Below are 12,548 nucleotides of genomic sequence, written 5' to 3' on the forward strand. Positions count from 1 at the left end.
TAAGAGTAATTTGTTGCTATTGGGATATCATAGCGTTCACTGTCCTCAGTTTCTCAGTCAGATCTCCCACTTGGTCATTGCATTTGGTTTAAAAAAGGCTAAAACAACAAGAAGGTAATTTGCAAATTTGAGGCCTCAAAGTGAGTCTATAAAGCAAAGAGTAATGGCATTGTGGCCACATGTTCCCCTCTGGTTTATGGATTTAATCCTTTTCCCTCATTATTTTCTTTTAATGGACCACAACATCTTCGTAATCAACTCCAGCAGCAACATGTTTTATTATGATTTTTATTCACATGTAGACAAAATTGTAACATTGACTGAGGTAATGTTCATTATTTTATATGCTGTCGGGCAGTTTTCTTTTCCATTCAAAGACGATTAAGTTCTGTGTACTGATCCTATTCTTCAAAGGTTAAAAACAAATCAGAATTATGAAAGTAAAATCCAAACACGACTTAAACTCATGCACAGTATCACTACTGACAGCACATTCTCGTGTAACAATTAGTCTTTGATGATGTAACAGTAGGAAAAGGTTTAGCTGTAATCCTCATGTAAGCTTCTATGATGCAATCGAGTCATCAAGTCTAGTGTTAAAATCTAATTAGCGAAATTGCTTTTGTGTCTTACAGTCTGGATACTTTCATAATAAAACTCCTTTTAGTATGTAAGCCCAGTGCAACAGTGTAATCTGAAATCTAGCTCACATACTAGTCATTGATTCTTGCTGAGCAGCAGGGATAATTCAAATATGAGCTCAGCTGACAAAGCAGTCGGGCCAGACTCAAGTGAATTACCTGAACATTTGGAAGGATTATCAACTAGTGCTTAACCCAAGATGCCACCAGTCTGTGAACAACTGTGCCATTCATTAAGCCCACACCATAAACCTTTCTAAGTATGGTTTCCTGCAACTAACATATTTCCATGGCTTTAGAAAACGGCACTCTGCTGAGGACATACATAGTACCATCATTTCAGGTTTTGAATTGTGACAAGGGAGCTATTTCTTGTAATGTGAGGTATATCTTTAAAACCTCAGAAAATTAGAAGAAAGATTAAAAACAGCAAGAAGTGGAAAACGTGGCAGTATTTATATTTGGTAATTCAGACAGGATGAACACACGGTGAGGTGATAAATGAGAATAGTGGACATGGGATGTTCTGATGTGGCAAACAGATTACTATGTTTACCGTGTGGCTCAGTGTTACCCTATGCTGAACTTTTCATGAAATAGTGACTTAAAATTATGTGTACATAGACATAAATCTTCATTTTTTGTTAGTCAATGAGATTTTGAAACCAACATTTATGATATTTTACATTTCATTAAATTTTTTTCAACGTGGAAGATATGTTCAGGTTTTATGCTGTTTTAACAGGTCTATGAAGAAGCACTTCTGCTCACTAACATGACCAAACTTCTACACAAGAATTAAAATGTTACTTCTCATAACGATGAGACTGTGTTGGCATCAGAAAACCAGAAAAGCTACACTCTACATATAAACATCTATAAGATGTTTTTTTAAAAAAAGCTTTATAGCAGTTATAGATTGAAAATCTCAAATCTTAGCAAGAAGCACAAATAGATACTAATTATTACTTCACATTATTGTAGATTTGAGGATTTTAATCCTGGAACTTTCAAACTGGGAAAAAACTGTTTCTGCAGAAATTAGAAATGTCTACTTAAATGATTGTCTTTTAAGTAAAAACAAAGCAGGGTTTGGTTTTACAGATACCAGTGGAGAGTTTTGATGGAGGAAAAAACATAGTTTGCTAAATGTATACATGACAATTTTATCCTTTATCTGTATCTTTGTTCAGTTCATTTATATTACAAGAAATTAAATGATAAAAAAGAAGACAAATGACAAACTGAAAGGGTGTAGGTTGAAGCTATAGCTTATGCAACATTCAGTTCAATTCAATTTTATCTATATAGCTTTGGCGACAGTTGGAAGGAAAAACTCCCTTTTAACAGGAAGAAGCCTCCGGCAGAACCCAGCTCAGGGAGCGGCGGCCATCTGCTGCGACCGGTTGGTGTGAGACACGGAAGACAGAATAAAAGACATGCTGTGGAAGAAAGCCAGAGATTAATAACAAGTATGATTCAGTGCAGAGAGGTCTATTAACACATAGTGAGTGAGAAAACTGACTGAAGACGAAATACTCAATGCATCATGGGAATCCCCCAGCAGCCTAGACCTATTGCAGCATAACTGAGGGAGGATTCGGGGTCATCTACATTGATATAAAAAAAAAACACACAGAAAACATTAAATCAACTGTCTTCACACCCAACATTTACCACAGTCCTGAGTAGTTATGTCAGTATCTTGGTTAGGTCTTGTTTGCAGAGTAGCATTAGCTAGTTTTCCCATCCAGGAGGTGTAGCTTTCCATTGAACAGTGTTTCATAACCAGTGACAGGAGCTTCTTTTTAATATCCTAGTAAAGTATGTTGGATAAGTCAACCTGTAAGACTCTGCCAATGATGTGCTTTAAGTGCCAGCTATCCTATACAGCATCATCGTTAATCCTTCACACTTTAATAATATTAAGTGAAGCACACGGACAGATCTTAAACTCTTAACCAAAAAAAGGGAGCAGCACATTTAAATCTTTGTCATGTTTAAAGTTGTCCTTCAACCATGTTCAGGGCAAATGCAAAATCTCTAACCCAGCACTTCTAAAGGACGTCCAAAAAAACAGGGCCCAGTGCTAGTGTGAAATGGAATAAGGGGTCTAATGAACAGCAGCACACTCCACTCGCTGTGATTTGTCACTGTCCGCCTCACTCCTCTGCAGCCTCAGTCAGAGTACAGTTTCATATCAGTTTCAAAGGAATCCAGAAGCAGTCGTCTTCATTTTTCTTATCTCCACTCAGGATCATCTGCACAGCAAAGCAATTTGCAGTGTTTGTATAGGAAAGCCACCTCACTGCATGATCCCCATCTGAACCTATCAAAGGTCAGATTGTTATTTAAATGACTTCAGTTAATTTAAATTGGTTGCTTTGTGTAACCTCCATCTGCTCCCTGGAAATACTGCATAATAACAGGCACAGCCAAGGTGGCAAGGTATTTGAAGTTTTAAATAAATCACACAGATTTTAGCTACAGACTACAGAAGTCAACTAAAATGCATTTGAATTGGTACTTCTCATAGCTTTGTGTTGGTTTCAGCATTTTCTCAAAACCAGTCAAATATCAGTGACCCCTCTAGTGCAAAAATTACGTGATAGTTCATTAAGCATATAAATGTCTGATTATCTTGCCATTTTTGCATTATACACACACATGCAATCCCTTTGTTGTCTTACAAATAACCGAAGCAATTAATGAATGAAATTTATGGCTTCTGTGCCAGTGCTGTGTTATTTTGGCATTCCTATTTGCGGTTTGTGAGATGAAAAGGCAGAGAACTGGCCAATTCCCCTCTGCACTCCCATAAAAATATTCTGGTTTTTCCATATTTCCATTAACATAACTCGGCTATAAACAGGCCTGTGTCCTGAGGAATAAACAGTTTTTAGTTTCCCTGCTTATTTCTTGATGGGGGTGGGGGTTAAAAACTTGCACTGTCTCACTGGAGCTCGGGGGTACTGATCAAAGACTTTTTAATGATGCAGCATTGACCCCTGTAGGTCAGCTGTGGTATTGCATGTAGAATGGCAGATATTCCCTGCAATATTTATTGTCTTTAAGTGGTCTTGCTTTATTTGGCTGAGAGGTATCGGCTGTGTAGATTTGTGGCAGATTTTAATTGTCACCTGAACGTCTGTATGTTGCTGTTTTTACTAAGAATCAAAAACAGAATGCAAAAAGACTCTTATAGTGCTATCCTGGACATTTGTCTATAATTGTGTAAAAGCATCATTGTACATATACTAGCAATCTTGCATTATGGTAATTATAGTTTAAAGCAGTGCGGATCTCTAAATGAGAAAGGAATGAAGTGACATTGTCCTGTTTGTTTGTGGTGTGGTCAAATACAAACCAATACAAAAACATTAGGCCCAAAAAATGACAGTTGACATTTTCATTTTACAGTTAGGGACATGAGGTTGTGGACACTGGTTACATTTTTTGCCTCTGTATGCTACCATGGTGCATTTTAAATCAGGCAGTTAGGATTGGCGTGTAGACTTTCAGCTTTATTTCACGGTGTCAGACAAACGTACTCTATCAACTGTCTAGGTATTGCAGCTATTTTTTACACAGTCTCCCATTTTCAGTGCCCCATATGTAATTGGGCTATTGACCAATAAGCAGTTTCTTGGCCAGTTGAGGTCATACTCAATAAAAATTTAACAAATGAAAGATGTGGAGTGGATTCCAACTGCTGTTGAGTGAAAAATTCATTACGAGGTCCAAAGTTACACTAATATGCAAAAACTTTAAGAGTGATGGTGTACAGATGCTAAATTTAAAATCTACATATACAGTGGCTTGCAAAAGTATTCGGCCCCCTTGAACTTTTCCACATTTTGTCACATTACAGCCAGATCTGGAATTTGACTGGGCCATTCTAACACATGGATATGTTTTGTTTTAAACCGTTCCATTGTTGCCCTGGCTTTATGTTTAGGGTCGTTGTCCTGCTGGAAGGTGAACCTCCGCCCCGGTCTCAAGTCTTTTGCAGACTCCAAGAGGTTTTCTTCCAAGATTGCCCTGTATTTGGCTCCATCCATCTTCCCATCAACTCTGACCAGCTTCCCTGCTGAAGAGAAGCACCCCCAGAGCATGATGCTGCCACCACCATATTTGACAGTGGGGATGGTGTGTTCAGAGTGATGTGCAGTGTTAGTTTTCTGCCACACATAGTGTTTTGCATTTTGGCCAAAAAGTTCCATTTTGGTCTCATCTGACCAGAGCACCTTCTTCCACATGTTTGCTGTGTTCCCCACGTGGCTTGTGGCAAAGTACAAACAGGACTTCTTATGGTTTTCTGTTAACAATTGCTTTCTTCTTGCCACTCTTCCATAAAGGCCAACTTTGTGCAGTGCATGATTAATAGTTGTCCTATGAACAGATTCCCCCACCTGAGCTGTAGATCTCTGCAGCTCGTCCAGAGTCACCACGGGCCTCTTGGCTACATTTCTGATCAGCGCTCTCCTTGTTCGGCCTGTGAGTTTAGGTGGGCAGTCTTGTCTTGGTAGGTTTACAGTTGTGCCAAATGTCTGGAATCATGTATGATTTTCATTCCACTTCTCACGTGTACACCACTTTGTGTTGGTCTTTCATGTGGAATTCAAATAAAATTGATTCGTGTTTGTGGCTGTAATGTGACAAAATGTGGAAAAGTTCAAGGGGGCCGAATACTTTTGCAAGCCACTGTAAAAAGCTAAAATCCACTAGAGGTAACACTATATAAAAAGCTTATGTAAACCCCAATAATGTTTCATCTGTCTAACACTAATGATATGAAGAGGAAGTCCAAGTAGTAACCCAAAGTTACTATTCCTATAGCAGAATTCAAATACAGATGTAGAATTTAGAATAGGTTCATTATTTTTATTCATTTTTACATAACTCATATCGCTGTAAACATATACTTATCCGTGCCTAATGGCTGGGTCCCACTAGAGTAAAAATAGGATGGCAACCTCCTTGCAACTAGGAAAAAATCATGGTTGTTTGGTGATTGTATGACATTTTTTTCATTCTGCAACCAATTGCAAGTATTTGCGATGGCAATTTTCAAGTTATATATAAGTAAAGGGTAAATGGACTGGCTCTTATATAACCCTTTTCTACTCTACCGGACCACTCAAAGTACTCTATACAACTTGCCTCACTCATCTGTTCACACCCCTTCATACATATATATAGGTGCTTTCCATCTAGCATTCGCATTCACTCGTACTGTGATGGATACAAAAGAAAGCAAAAGCAAGGTTGCCAAGCACCTAAATCTAGTTAAATCATTTTCCCACAGCAACAACATTTAGAGTTGCCGTTTCACATAATTTGGGTTCTGGTTGGAGTCTGAACGTAAGCAATTAATATGAATTTTGATTGTGTCACAGGCACCAGCTACTGTTTTTCTAGTATTACCCGAGCTTCAACCACCCCCATGCATTTCCACCAGAAAGATTGGTGCCTTTCCCAAAAACCTGGCACCAGCTTGAAATTAGGTTGCAGCCTTTGACGTCAATGGCTACTGCATGACATTCACAGATTTCATCCTGAGATGCAGTCATTAGATTCTGTCTGCTATGGTTTTCTTCCCACAGAACTTATCCAAACTTCTGTTATTAGATTGGTCCTCAAGAAGCACTAAAGCAGATCTGCATCAGTCAAGTACCGACAAAGTGGTTCTATCTTAGCAGCTAAAGATCTAGTTGATAGAGGGCAAAAACAGAGCTAAAAGAGTGTGGATGTTAGACTTGCATTCACCAGTTTGCCAGAAACGTAACTAAAACTGAGCCAATATATTGCTCCATAACAACTAGATGCATGAATAAGCTACTGTTTGCCAAGTTTTGTTCACAGTTTTGATTTTTATGACCCCCAAGTGGCAATTTTTTTTCTCTTATAGGTTAAAAAGACAAAATAAGGATATGTAGTTGGTTTCCAGCATAAGGCGCAACCTAAGAGTATGAGTGAAGAGCAAGAGGTAAGTGGAGTGGTGGTAGCTTCTTTTGTTTCATGAAAAGACTAACAAAAAGGTGCATTACTGAGGTCTGCCACTGATGTTATGTGATAAAGTTTAGCTCTTAGGTAGGCTGACCATATTTTCATTTCAAAAAAAGAGAACACTTGGCCCAGTCATGAAGAACTTTAATAATACTGTTTGCTTAAAGAAAATTTTAACATATTTGAATTATGCCTTCTATGTGCGGATAATGAATGGTAAAATAAAAAATGTCATATAGGCTTTTACAAGTCAACAATTGCAAAAAAGAGGACAGCTGGTCACTCTATCTTAGGTAAATTTCCTATAGTTATTTAGCACGATGAAAACCACACATGCAATATAAATATAAATTTTCTTAAACTCCAGCATATATCATTAACCCACGCTTTCCCCATCTGACTAAATCTGGTATGAAAATATTGAAAAAACCTCCTGCACACTTCATCGGTGAGGTACACTGCAGTTTACAGTCCTTCACCCCACAACGAGACATTTTGGTTTATTTGGCAAATGCTGGTGAAAATGACATCTCATTTCTCACTACCCATTTATTTCCTCTTCCTGATATTTCTTCTTGACGAGCAAATAAGGGAGATGGAAAATGGGATGAAGTGAGCATGCGAGGAAACAGCAGGCCCTCACATTAGACTCAGCAACAAGGAGTTACTGGGAAAACTAGCAGAAAACCAGGACGACAATTTAAAACCCAGAAGCAAGTTAAACAACTACAGACATGCAATAGATCGGCTGTCAGCATTAATGCTTGGCCGTTTCACACACTTGTTATTAGAAAAGAAGGCAGTGTTGTTTTGCTGGCTCTGGCTTCCCCGAGGCATACAATAACCTTTTTGTAGCTCGCTTTTTAAAAGCCTATTCAACTCCAGCCCCTGTTGCCTGCAACCGAAAGCAATGATTTGCTTGTTTAAAACAAAAAGTACTATTCTACTTCCCTCTTCAACCTGGTTTCTCTACATTTTAGCAAGGATGAGACACGACTGACCCTAAGGACTGCAATCAAGTGTCGGTGAATGAAAAGATGATGATTAACATTCCATTATCTGTCCTAATTTTTAATTTAACTCATGTTCAAACTCGATTGCGCTTTTTGCGTCAGTTCATCCAGGTCACATCCCGTTTCTGTACCCTTCAAGGGAGACACGACGCAGTGCGTGAATGGCTGCTTTGGATTACAGCAGCCCTTCATCTTCTCACTGATGCCTGCGTTTGATCTTTATGACCGGGCTTTGACTTTACAATATGTTGATAGATTTTATGAGAGTAGGCACTGTAGTTGCACTGAGCTTTTTTAAGAGTGAAGGAAACAGCCTTTGAACGTCTGAAGTAATCTTATTGAGGGGATTTCACTTTTCTGACATCTGCCTGCCTGAGCTAAATGTTTGGCTAACAACAGCGCCAAGTATAATTTCATTTCACTTTTATTTTATCTTTCTCCCAGACTTATTTTGCATGCAGCTATCTACAAGGCATCAGAAAAAAAAATTAAACACTCCATAAGCGCTCACCATTTTATGTCTAATTATGATCACAAAAGTGCAGATGCCAGATTTTTGCATTAATGAACTAGTAGAACTGGTGGTTAGATCCCTGCATGGCTGAACTTGCCCCGCGCATGTGGTGATTTCCCCAAGCAGAGCATTGGCCCTCAAATAGTTTATAAGGCTCTACTTTATGTTGGAAAACATTCAGGAGAGAACTGCTTACTAAACAGTATAGCTGGATTTCATTAAGATATGACGAAGAGCGACCTGTATTCATGTGTTGTGTCTTGTCTATTTCTTTCCTTTAATGTCACCATAGTACAAATGTTGAGCACAAAGACACAATTTGCTGTTTGACTGAGGGAGCTAAAGGAGATCCTGAAGATTTTTATTTTTTGGAATGCCAATATTTTTCCAAGTCTGATCAATTGTTTGATTCAGCTTTGTCTTGATTGTTTCTCTTTGGATTCAGTACATTCAGAAAAAATCTACTTAATCCATGTAGACCTTACCACAGAGTTCATTAAATTGGAAAAAAAAATCTGGATAAGCCATATGGAATAATCATCACCTTTCAAATCAATTATGCCTAACCAGTTTTGTTATTTATGGTTTACTTTACTCAAGCATAATTAACATTTCACATATCATTGACTAAAAATTCCAATATTGGAAGAGGGATAGATTTATCTCATATATGGTAATATATACTCATTGCCTTTAATATTCCAGTTGGCCCATTGTAAGCATTGGAAAAACCCTAGGTGGCGTACCCCAGATGTTGGATTCAAACCCAGGACTTTCTTGCTTTAAACTGGACGGATGGATCAATGGATGGATAGATGAAAAATGGTCAGATTTATTAAAACTAGGCACATGTATGTGTTGGTTTTGGATAAAAAAAGTATGTAATTAATTTCTGCTGCCCTTTTTTTCCCCCTTACGGCGCCACCACATCAGATTAATCTGCATATTAGAGCCCAATGCTCTTCCTGACACAACTGTCCCCATTTATGATGACTTGAGACTGACACTTGAGAAGACTAGCTCACTTGTTTTGGTTAAAATATTAATACATACTGCAGTTTAACCATGTCTGACAAATTCATGCAAATGGATCTTTCATTTGACCAAAGCAGCTGACAGCCACAAGGCAAAAACCTTAAAATAAATAACATAAGCAGATGAGTGTGCTGGCATAAAGAAAATTCGGAGAATATCTTCAAAAGAACCCAGTCATATCTTCTTTTTAATCTTAATATGATATGATGGCAGGATACAAAGTTAAGCAGCCAGCTTTAGAGAATGTTGAACAGGCCGCTACAGAAGTCACCTCAGCTTTCACTTTGCTACTGTATTTGCATGTGGTTCACTTTAACGTCAAAATTAGGCCTCGGATCAGTGACGGCGCATAAGAAACCCATCAGTCAGTATAAGGGAATTAGCTCAAACATAACAACAACTTGATATTTCTATCAAAAGCATCCTGCAAGCTCCTGGCTTAGCTGGTGTAATCAGGTTAGCTAAACATCTCCCGTGAGGAAGTAATCTACTTTGATGCTGCCCGTCTGCTACCGAAACATTAAATTTCTGTCAGGCTATACAGTCTGAGCAGCAACCGCCAGTCCAGCCCACTCTGTAATTCAATTACATATGTTGACTCATGTCCTACTTAGCGTCCAGGCAGTCAACGGCCTGATTACGGAAGCCACAAATTGTCAAATACCAAACCTGAATAAACATTTATGTCTCTCAAAACCAGGAGGGTTGTAATTATGCTCTGTAACGTTATTTCAGAGGACATATGAAGTGTGGTGCAAGAGTTCAGCAACAAACTTCATTTCTCAGATCATCTGCATGGAAATTTGAACAGCTGCTGCAGTTCCAATTCTCAGTGAACTCATGGACCCTGAACTCTTCCCAGAAGCTATAAACATTTAGGAAATAGAACAACATCAATCCCTGCAAACACAGTGTTTGTTTGTAGGATTGGTTACAAAAATTATTTTGTATTTTTTTTAAAGTATCTGGAATAAGCTGGATTTTTTTTTCAATTTCAACTGAGATTTTCTACCATCTATGTCATGCAGTTACTGAATGTACAGTGTGAACACCGATAGATATCCGAAGTGACCATAAAACTTTTATATACAGCACAGCACATGTGATGTATGCAAGTTAGCCACAATATTAGAACCGCTAACTGAAGTATAGGAAATCATTTAATTACAGTTTATCAGCGCAATCCCACCAAAGCTGGAGCGACCAAATCCCAACAAACTAAATATAGAGCAGAGTATCTTTTTGTGGAAGAATATGGGAAATTCCTTATGATGACAGGTAAACACACACAAACTATTTAGACAGATCAATCATGCTTTATTCCATCAGAATATTTTTTTTTCTTAATTGTTCCCTAAATAACTGCAATTAGTATTAGTGGAGGTTAGACTTTTTTTGATTGTCTTAAGCAATAGTCTTTGTACACGTGTGTGCTCCCTTTTTCTATAACAGTAATTGTTAAACTGCTAACTGTTACTACTAATGTTAAAGGATTCACTCGGCTTCAACATCACTCTGGGTTCTTGGCTAGCTGTCGGTGCAGATGCTTACAAAGAATTGAAGTTGCGTTAGCAGCATAATGCAATTGTTTCTATCCAGGATGCAGTTTGCACTTCACAATCGGGCTCTCATCTTTTTGTGCAATAAAAATAAAGTAACACTAGCGTCTATGTCCCCGCTGTAGACTGTTACACTATTTCCTCCTCTGGCACAGGGACTGGACAAGCTGATTGCAGAGCAAAGGCAAGCAGACTAACTATTCCAAGAGAACTTAATCAGTTCCCGATTCCCATCCGTAGGCCCCACCCCACAACCCACGGCAAAGTCCCCACTTACACAGGTGCTGTTTCCATGCTTGTGAGCCATTTTGGTAGCAACTAGTGTACCTGTTCACAGTAATGGTTGCTTTTAATGTTGAGATTGCTCAGTGTATATACATTGGTGGCAATCTTCTTCTCTTAAACTATGCATACGGGCCACATAAATTGACTGATTTTTATATAGTGCTTTTCTACTTTAACTGAGCACTCAAAAGGCTTTAAATTACATGTCTCATTCATCCAGTCATACAAACACTAAGTGCTTTCTAACATCGGAGAACAACTAGGGGTTCAGGATCTTCCCCAGGGATGCTTTACAATGCAGACTGGAGCAGCCAGGAATCAAACCACCAGCCTTCCAATTAATAGATGATCTGCTCTGGACTCCTGAGCTACAGCCAGTCCCAGTACAGGGAGACATACATGCGAGTTTGGTCTGAAGGGAAATAGACCATAAAAATAAGAAATAAAAATAAGAAATGCAATTTCAATATTTTGCCTCACTGTTTCTCCATTCAGTCTGTCAACTCTGCTCCCTCTAACCAGGAAAACACAAGGGTTTGTCTCCTTGGTGTAACCATGTTACTTTTGTGTGCTGACATTAATGGTTTGGAAAACCACTCTCATGACACAATTCATTCTTAAAAACTTCAAAAATTGTGCTCTCCTTCTCTGCAGTTTTCACACTTTGAAAAGCAAACCACTGAGCCAGACAGGATGGCTCACTGGCGCCTTTGGCGAGCTGGTTCTGACCCGTGGGCCGTATGTTTGACACCCACCAGACTGATGGAGCAATTATGGCGTGACTGAATGTAATGTAACATAAACTTACACAGCAAAAACTCTATTTGTGCAGTTTTTATACAAACAGCAACAGCCTGCCTCCTGAATGACCACATTTCCAGTCATGTATCTGCCAGTAATTACAAAATAAGTATTAATGTTCTGGTTCATGAATGTAAAATAATATGCTGTTCATGTTGTCATTAATTTACTTATTTGTAACCCTTAATTTATCCAAATGCTGTTTAACCATTCTATAATTATTACCAGTCTATAATATCTGAATTATATTTCTCTAAACAGAGTCATTGAAGATGGAAAATTTTGCTTTAATATTCTTATTTTTGGAGCATTTTTGATGTATTGGTTTCCACAGTGAATTAATTCAAGTGTTGCAACCCTCTTTCTGAAATATTAAAATCAATTTGTGTACTTATTTTATATATTTTTCAGGAGTGGCTTTGTCCCGTATTCACTATAGTGTTACAGTTTGTTCGGAAGTACCATAATCTGGCCACTAGATGGAGCGACTCACCTATGACTTGGACGCTCGCTGTACCTTACATTATATGCAAATATCTTACTTGATCGTATGATTCAGTGAAGAAAAAAACTTACTAATAAAGCTCTAATAAACTCTTAATTATAACATCTTTCGAAAGAACGTGGCCTTAATATATATAATATAAATAAGAATTATTTTTTGTATGTTAATAGTTCTTCTGCAGTTCAA

The sequence above is a fragment of the Copadichromis virginalis genome, linkage group LG2 (assembly GCF_057382275.1).
Source record: "Copadichromis virginalis isolate Kocher_CV1m ecotype Utaka linkage group LG2, C_Virginalis_male_GT1.1, whole genome shotgun sequence".
In the NCBI taxonomy this organism is placed as follows: Eukaryota; Metazoa; Chordata; class Actinopteri; order Cichliformes; family Cichlidae; genus Copadichromis; species Copadichromis virginalis.